The following is a 7,775-nucleotide window of genomic DNA, read 5'->3' on the forward strand; positions in this document are numbered from 1 at the left end:
TGTGGATCTTTAGATATCATTAGTTTTGTATATGTCTGCCCAACATGTCTTGACAGCTACTTCATCTCATATTATCTGATAAAAAATTGTAGAATAATTTACTGTTATTAATTATAAACTCTCTTAAGTGCTACTTTGCAAACACAGGAGAAGCAAAGTGTACTTACATAAAATGAGCAACCTATGAGTATGCCCTGACAAGTTTTGCCTTAATTCCCAGCAAAACCTCTTTTCCTTATGACTTCAGCTGGTTCTGGGGAAAGAAAGATAAAAGGGTGCTGGGCTCTGCTGCACATGCTCTGCTCAGCCCTAGGCACCTCTCTGAGCTCCCTCAAACCAGGCAGGCAACTCAGCTGCAGAGGTGCTGAAGGCACTCTCTGCCTCCTGGTGTCACGCTTCCCAGCACCCACAGGGCTGGGAGCATCCTGGTCTAGGAATACAGCTATGATAATAAAAGGGGTGGAATTAAATTTAAAATAAAAATAGCTATGTAAAAAATCAAAAGAAAGCCAAGTTTGCCACTCATTCTACAGCTGCACAGAGGCTTATGGGCATGTCTCTGTGCTTTGCTACCAGTGGTTGCACATCTGCCAAACCCATCTCCCAAGCCTGGCAGACCTTCAAGGCATCTGGATAAACAGAGTCCTCAGTTTAAGGGAAAAATTTTTTCTGAGAATTCAATATCAAGTATCTCATGCTACTCTAGCATGTTTGCATGGATGTCAGTCCTGAGCTGGCCCTTGTCTGGCAGGTTCAAAATGCAAGTGCCCATGCCTGCCAATGCAGACACAGCACAAAGATCTGTATTTTTCTGTTCTCCATATATATTTTTTTCTGCTCTCCATATGTACATATATATGCAGATGCATTCCTTCCCAGTTCCTCAGAACTATTTTTCCAATTAATTTAACATCACTAGCTGCAAGATAAAGCCTTCTCTTTTTTCTTTTTCATTAAACCAAATTCTCTCATGATGAATATGGATTTAAACCTGCAAACCATTATTTCCTTTTCTAGTCTTTAAGGGAGAAATTCGGCTCTGGCACAGATGGTTGCATATATCATCTTGTCCTAGATGAAAAGATTGCAGAAAAAGGGACTGCAGGATTATCCAAAGTAGCTCAAACTCTTAGGAGAAAACTCTCAGCTCCACTGTTAATTGCTGCATAGTGCTACAGCCCCCAGCAGAGAGTTTTGGGGGTGTGTTGCTATGAAGTCAGGGATCCCCACAGCCATGCAGCGTGCCTGGCAGCAAGACATGAAGGTCTAAGTCTGCAAATGCTAAACTGCAGGCTGTTCTCTCCTAAACTCTCTGTGCTGTACCTCTAATACTGCTGCAGGAATATTTGTGATCCATCTGCTCCTGGCACATTGATCCTTAGACTTCAGTAACAAGAGCCTGTGAGCCCACAAAGCAAAACAAAAAAAACCCAATTATCAAGAGCTTTCATGATCTGATATTTCAATCTCTTCATGGATTAAGCTAACTAAATGGAAGTAAGAAGTGTCTTTGCTGCAACGCCAGTTCAGCTATGAGGTTCCTGCAATTCAGCATGAAGGAGGTTTATCAAATCCTCTGTTAATGCAGTACAGTACTGAGTCCCAAGCTTAGACTGATGGAATGAGATACTTTTGATTATGGAGCAGACTTTCAAATGAAGCCATAAGTTCCTAATTCTTTGCCTTGAGATTATATCTGAACATTTTTTTTACAGATCTCAATCCCTCTGAACTTTAAAACTTTACAATAGCATAATTGATTTTAATATTTCCTAAGCACTTATCTGATATATGAAACTAGATACTTTATATTGTGATTCAGCCCTCAGGCCTTAAAATTTGTAGATACAGTTAATGTAAAAATAAAATGTAAAATCAAAAATTGTATCTCTAATGACTGTGTTAGATTTCTCAGTTTATTGTTTTAATGCTGTGATTAATATACAGCCCCTGTATTTGATGTAAAAGGAGCCCACAATTCTGAGAATTTTTGTTCAGTGTTTTGTATGATATTAATCATTGACTTCACTGAAACATATTGTCAAAGACACTAACTCAGCTATGCAGCAATGTTTATAGCAGGATCTACAGGATAATGTTTAGAATCTCTAGCACTTTTGCCATGACTATGTCATTTTAATGTCCAGCAATGTCAAACTCCACAGACGAGTTAAATGCTGGGAGCACTGCTGTGCAGTGAGGCCACATGAACAGCTAAGTGATGGGGCAAAAATCAAATTCATAACCAAAATTAGATATTGAAGTGTCCACACTACCTGCTGGAGTCTGAAGCATCTACAAATGGGATACTTCCAGGAGAGCATGCTGACCGTGTAGCCAAATACATGAACCAGTAGAAAATGGGGGGAGAAGGGTAAGTCCCAGTGCCAGCACCCTGCTGCCAGATCTGCTTGCAGCCAGTTCCAACCAAAAACATGTATGGATGCCTTCTGATTAAAAAATGGTTGTTCAAATTGCATAGGAATTTTGGATCAGATCATCCCATCTTTCAAGCAAATGGATTAAAAGGTGGATTGGTTGTACTCATCCAGACTCATTGTTTCATCTACCATCAGCGAAGCAGAGCAGAACACTTTGGGAAACTACTTGCAGCTTTTGGATTGTCTACCTAAATTTAGCCTGCTTATACTTGTTCTCACCAGAGAACAACCATTGCTCATGGGATCCTCTGCAACGTCAGGACTGGCTATGACAAGAGCAGAAGTGGAGTGACTGGAAAGCAAGGCTGGAAAGCAAGAAGCTTAGCCCTTTCATCAGTCTTCATGCAGAGGAGGAATATTAAGGAGCTTTCACCAAATACAGCTGCTCCACTCATCCAGAAACTGGGAAGGCAGTTGGGGCAGTCAGGTGAATCCCTCCAGGGCTCACTTGGCCAATGCTGGCAGAAGTATCTGTAATTTCAATATCACAGGTCTGCAGAGGTGAAGTGGTGAATGGATGTCTCTCCTGCTTTCAGGGCAGGAAAATCATAAATTATAAACTGAATGTAACAGCTACAAAAAGCTAGCTCAAGTATCTTCACATGATTTACATGTTGCTGACCTTAAAATTGTGCCTTAATACTAATTGAAAATGGGGGTGATGCATAAGAAAGCAAGGGGAGCCAAACCTAGAAAGCACACCAAAACATTTATTTGTTTGTTTTCCCTGTGTTTTTCTTTTTTCCTAGATTACTCACTTTATGGCTACACCACCAGGTGCCAGTCAAGAGTGGGATGAAAAGATACAAAAATAAAGCTGCAATTTGTGCATTTGAGGACCCAGGTGCCACTTGAACATGAGATGTTGTATTCTGATTACAAAGCATCTCACAGGGTTTAGGACACAGAAAATAAAGGGGACCAAGCACAAACACTATGAAGACTAATTTTAGCCCTTAGCCTCTTGTTTCACTGTCTTGAACTGGAACAGGAACGGCAGAAAAAAAAATCCTGTAAGCTGAACCTCTATCTTGGACACATGGATATTTCTCTATGTTATATGACACTTTCCAGCCTGTCATGTTCTGCTATCACTCAAAACCATTTATAACTTGTTAACATGGTGGTGAAAGGGAGCTGAATATTTTCCCAGAATGACATTTACACATTTTAATAAAGATAAATATCTTGATCATTTTAAGGCCACATAAAATAGTGCAGAAAAATAGTCTTCTTTGACAATTGGAAACAAGTTCATTTGCTAGAAGGTGCTAGAATTTCATGCAGAAATTACTTTAACCAAAATTAGGCTGACCTTTGGCAGGAACAAAACACATGCCACAGATTTCTTGATCATTTCATAGCTATATTAACATATTAGAAATAATATTGTAGGAAAAACTCAGTGAAAGCTAAAGAAAACTCAGGCTGGGGAAGAAAAAACTACTATGACCTCGTTGTATATTTCTCTAATAAATATGCTGTGCTTAAATTCTGAAGGGAAATCAATTTATGATTTTTACAAAACTCACATATTTTCATCATGTTTTTGGGAAACTGCCCCAAATTATGTATTCAGTTATCAGATATATATAAAGTGAATGAGTGAAGAAGGTAAATTCGGTATGTCTTGGTGAATTAATGCAGATCTAAGTCCTGTCACCATGTACAGAAACCTAAGAAAGATGTAATTAATAAAAAACCTGTGAAATAAAGTGAAATAAAAACAGGTTTAATAAAAAATAAAATTAATGTTAACTTCATCTCTGCAGTCCAGGTATGAAAATAAAATCCTCCTTAAGAGCTTAGCAATGCATCTATAACAGGCTAAGTCCTGAAGCCCTGAATTAAAAGAAACTTTGCATCTGAGCCAGCATCTGCTGAATCAAAGTTCACATTGAAATGAGGTTTCCCTCTTTCAAATGTTCAGTTTTCTTTGTTTCTTTCAGCCCTCCTTTCCCCTGCACCCACCACCACACAGCCTCCTTTTTCCCTGTTTGTTGCCAGAACACAGAAAAGTACTTTAAGCATTTTTCCCAGCCTCATCTGAGGAAAAACATCAAACTAAGTGAGATGCAAATAAAAATACCATCTGTTTTCACATCTTTAAAGTGTCTTTTTTGTTTATAATTTTAAAAAATTACCTAATTTTAAAACCTCAGACTTTAAATTATATCTTCATTATGCCATGAAAACTAGCAAAAGAGCAAAGAATTAAGAAAACAGGTTTTAAATTAATATTTTCTCTTTCCCTGACAAGCTTTAGCAGAAGCAGCTTCAAGAGTGAAATAGTTAGCTAGCAGTATGATATTTAACCCTTTTGATGCCAACTTTGATCTACATTTTTAAAAAGAATCAGCATGTTTTGTATGCTTGCCCCACTTACCTCCCCAGTTAAGCTTTTGAGATAAGTGCATTCTCCTCTCCTCAGCTGACCACCAAAATAAAAGCTCCACGCTCCACTTTTACATGTCTTTTGCTACTAGTTGCACTGCTGTCCCAGAAAAATAACTGAGAGAAGTTAAGACCACTGAGTCACTGGCACTCCTGGGCCCAAAAATGAAATTTTTGTGAGAAAATAAATTGTTGAGATACTACCTGCAGGCACAATTGGGCACTATGAGAAATAAATAAAGAAAAAACAACAAACAAACCAACTAAAAAATCCCAAGGTTTTGCCGGTTGTGTCTGTAACATTTCCTGAAGTCCAATCTTGAGGTTGTGTATCTGTAAGAGTATAAAACTAGCCTGTACAGCAATCATATTTGGTGGAGAGGAGATACTGGTACAGAAAGTGAGTATCAGCCATTTTTCCAGTCCCTTTATCCCAGGATTCTTGATGGCCAAATTAATCCCCAGTACTGTTATTCTAATTCAGTACCACATATGAGTAAGTCTAATTCTACAGAATTAGAGCAAAACCACAATGAGAGGTGCCACTTAGGCTGTTCCATGTCCTTGGGATCCCTGTCCCAATGGGCACACCTTTCTTCATCCTACGGAGGTCCCCAGATGGTTTTGTTTTGAGCACCACACGCAGCCTGCTAGCACACAAAGGCTGAAGTAAAGACCAAAAGAATTGACCTGATTTGGGTGAACATCACTCAAGCTCCCATCTGACTTCTTTGGGAGAAGGAAGCTGCAGGTGCCTTGAGGCAGAGCAGGGCTGGGGCACAAAGAAGAAAGTGGCAGTGACAAGCAGTCACAAGCCTCCCCAGGTGCCACCTCCTTGCAGAGATGCCCCAGCTGCAGGAGCCACAGGCTGCTCTCAGAGCTCCAGCCACTGCTGCTACATGGGATTCTCATGGCACAAAAAGAAAAGCCACCCACCCTGAGTTAAGAGGCATCCTGGTCATCTCCTGGGGCTATGCTTCCTGCTGCAGTGCGGTGCAACCTGCAGGGCTGCCTGTCATGTGAGACATAATTTGCTCTTCTTTGCAAAGCAGAAGTGCCTTTGATCCACAGCCTGGATTAAAATTCAACTTTCAAGGTTTTCTACGTGGTGCTACATTCAAAACTTTCCTATAAATTAATTTCAAGACCCAACAATTATTTTAGAAAAAAGACTTGCAAGCTCCACAGCTGTGTTGCTGTGACCTTCTCTCACAGAGGCTTGGGTTGGAGTAGGATATCCTTTCCAGATATAGCATCCCCCAATCCACATTTTACCTTGGGAACCTCAGGTAGGCCACAACATACAAAATTATTTCCCCAAGTGAATCCACCCCCCTCAGAAGTGGGATCAGATGGAAACAGAGATGGCATCCATGAGTTCCGGCATACAATCCTGATGCCAGTGATCTGGGCTAATCCCACTTCTCCATGAGCATCAACTATTGCCCAGGGTCCTACTCTTTTACAGAACAAGGAATAAGCCAGTTGTATAAGAAATTTCATCTTTTGCACTACTTTGGAGTACTATTTTTTGGTGCAGTTTTTGGCAGTCTGTTTGGTAAAGACACTAAACCAGATCAGTCTGACTGATTTCATTACTGCGCTAGCACTGTGTATCCTTGTTGGCTGAAAACTGTTACATTGACGGCAATCACTGGGAAGCAACCTGCCAAATTAGAAAAAGGTCATTGCAATTTACACCCAATAAAGAAGAAAATACATTAAAATGCATTCCCAGGAAAACACATCATTAAATGGATGGCACACAAGATAATTCAAGGGTTGCATAACCTTACAATTTAGCCAAGTGCATATACACTAAAAAAAAATATTTGCTGATCGTCTAAGGAATCATTCAGGAATTTTAGTAGCTTTTTTAAGCATGTTACTGTTATCTCTTAGTCGTCAGTAAACAACCTTTGCAACACTTTATACACATCAGTGACTTGTTCCAAGCAAAAGATCACTTCTGCTCCAATATGTATCATTTAATACTTTATGTGTTTCAACACCAGACCAACTAATTTTCACTTCATTCTGGGAGGAACTGTGACTCTGATAAATTTGCTGATTTCTTCCCCACTGCCACATACCATAAACAATCTCTGACCATCTTTCTTTCTGTGTCTTCTATTTATCCTCTTCCTTCCACTCATTTCATATAAGCATGTGGGAAAACATGTTGAGTGGTTTGGGGGTTTATTGTTTGTTTGTCTGTTTGGGAGGGTCTTGGGTTTTTTGTTTGCTTGAAGGGGGGGGGTGTTTATTTTGTTTGTTTGTTTGTTGGTTGGGGTTTGTGGGCTTGTTTGCTTATTTATTTTTGGTTTGTTGTTATTTTCTTTTTCCAGAAGAGAAACACTTTTTATTGTTTTCCATTTTCTTTTTTTTTTTTCTTTTTGGCTTTTTTTACTACCCTGGTTCCTTTTCCATCTTTAAGTGTTTGTCTTCTGAGATCCCTATCCACCTGCCCAGCTCATCCTCCATCTCTTTTTTCTGAAATAGTTTGTGATGCTCTATTTGTTTCAGACTATAGCTGATTCTCCTCATTCTATGCAGACAAAGTGGGGTTTGTTAGATCAATATTTAACCAGGCCAGTAATGACTGGGATCATCTAAGCTAACTCTCTGAATAGGAGAGAGGACTGCCTTGAATTAACTTCCCTCTCAACTGGAAGAGACCTCTAGAAACACATATGAACTTGATTTAAATGATTCCAGTGATGGTAAATCCACCACAACTCATGATAAACTCTTCCAGGGTTTAATTAACATCTCTATTAAAAATGTGTGCTTTATTTGCAGTTTGCATTTATCTGCTTCATCTTGCACCAACTGGAGGCTATTAAAGCCTAGTTCATTTTACAGTTCAAAAAGCCTTTTCATAGTGAGTTTCTGGTTTTGATATAGGTACTTAAGCATTCATTGAGTCTCACCCCAAGG

The sequence above is a fragment of the Serinus canaria genome, chromosome 1 (assembly GCF_022539315.1).
Source record: "Serinus canaria isolate serCan28SL12 chromosome 1, serCan2020, whole genome shotgun sequence".
In the NCBI taxonomy this organism is placed as follows: Eukaryota; Metazoa; Chordata; class Aves; order Passeriformes; family Fringillidae; genus Serinus; species Serinus canaria.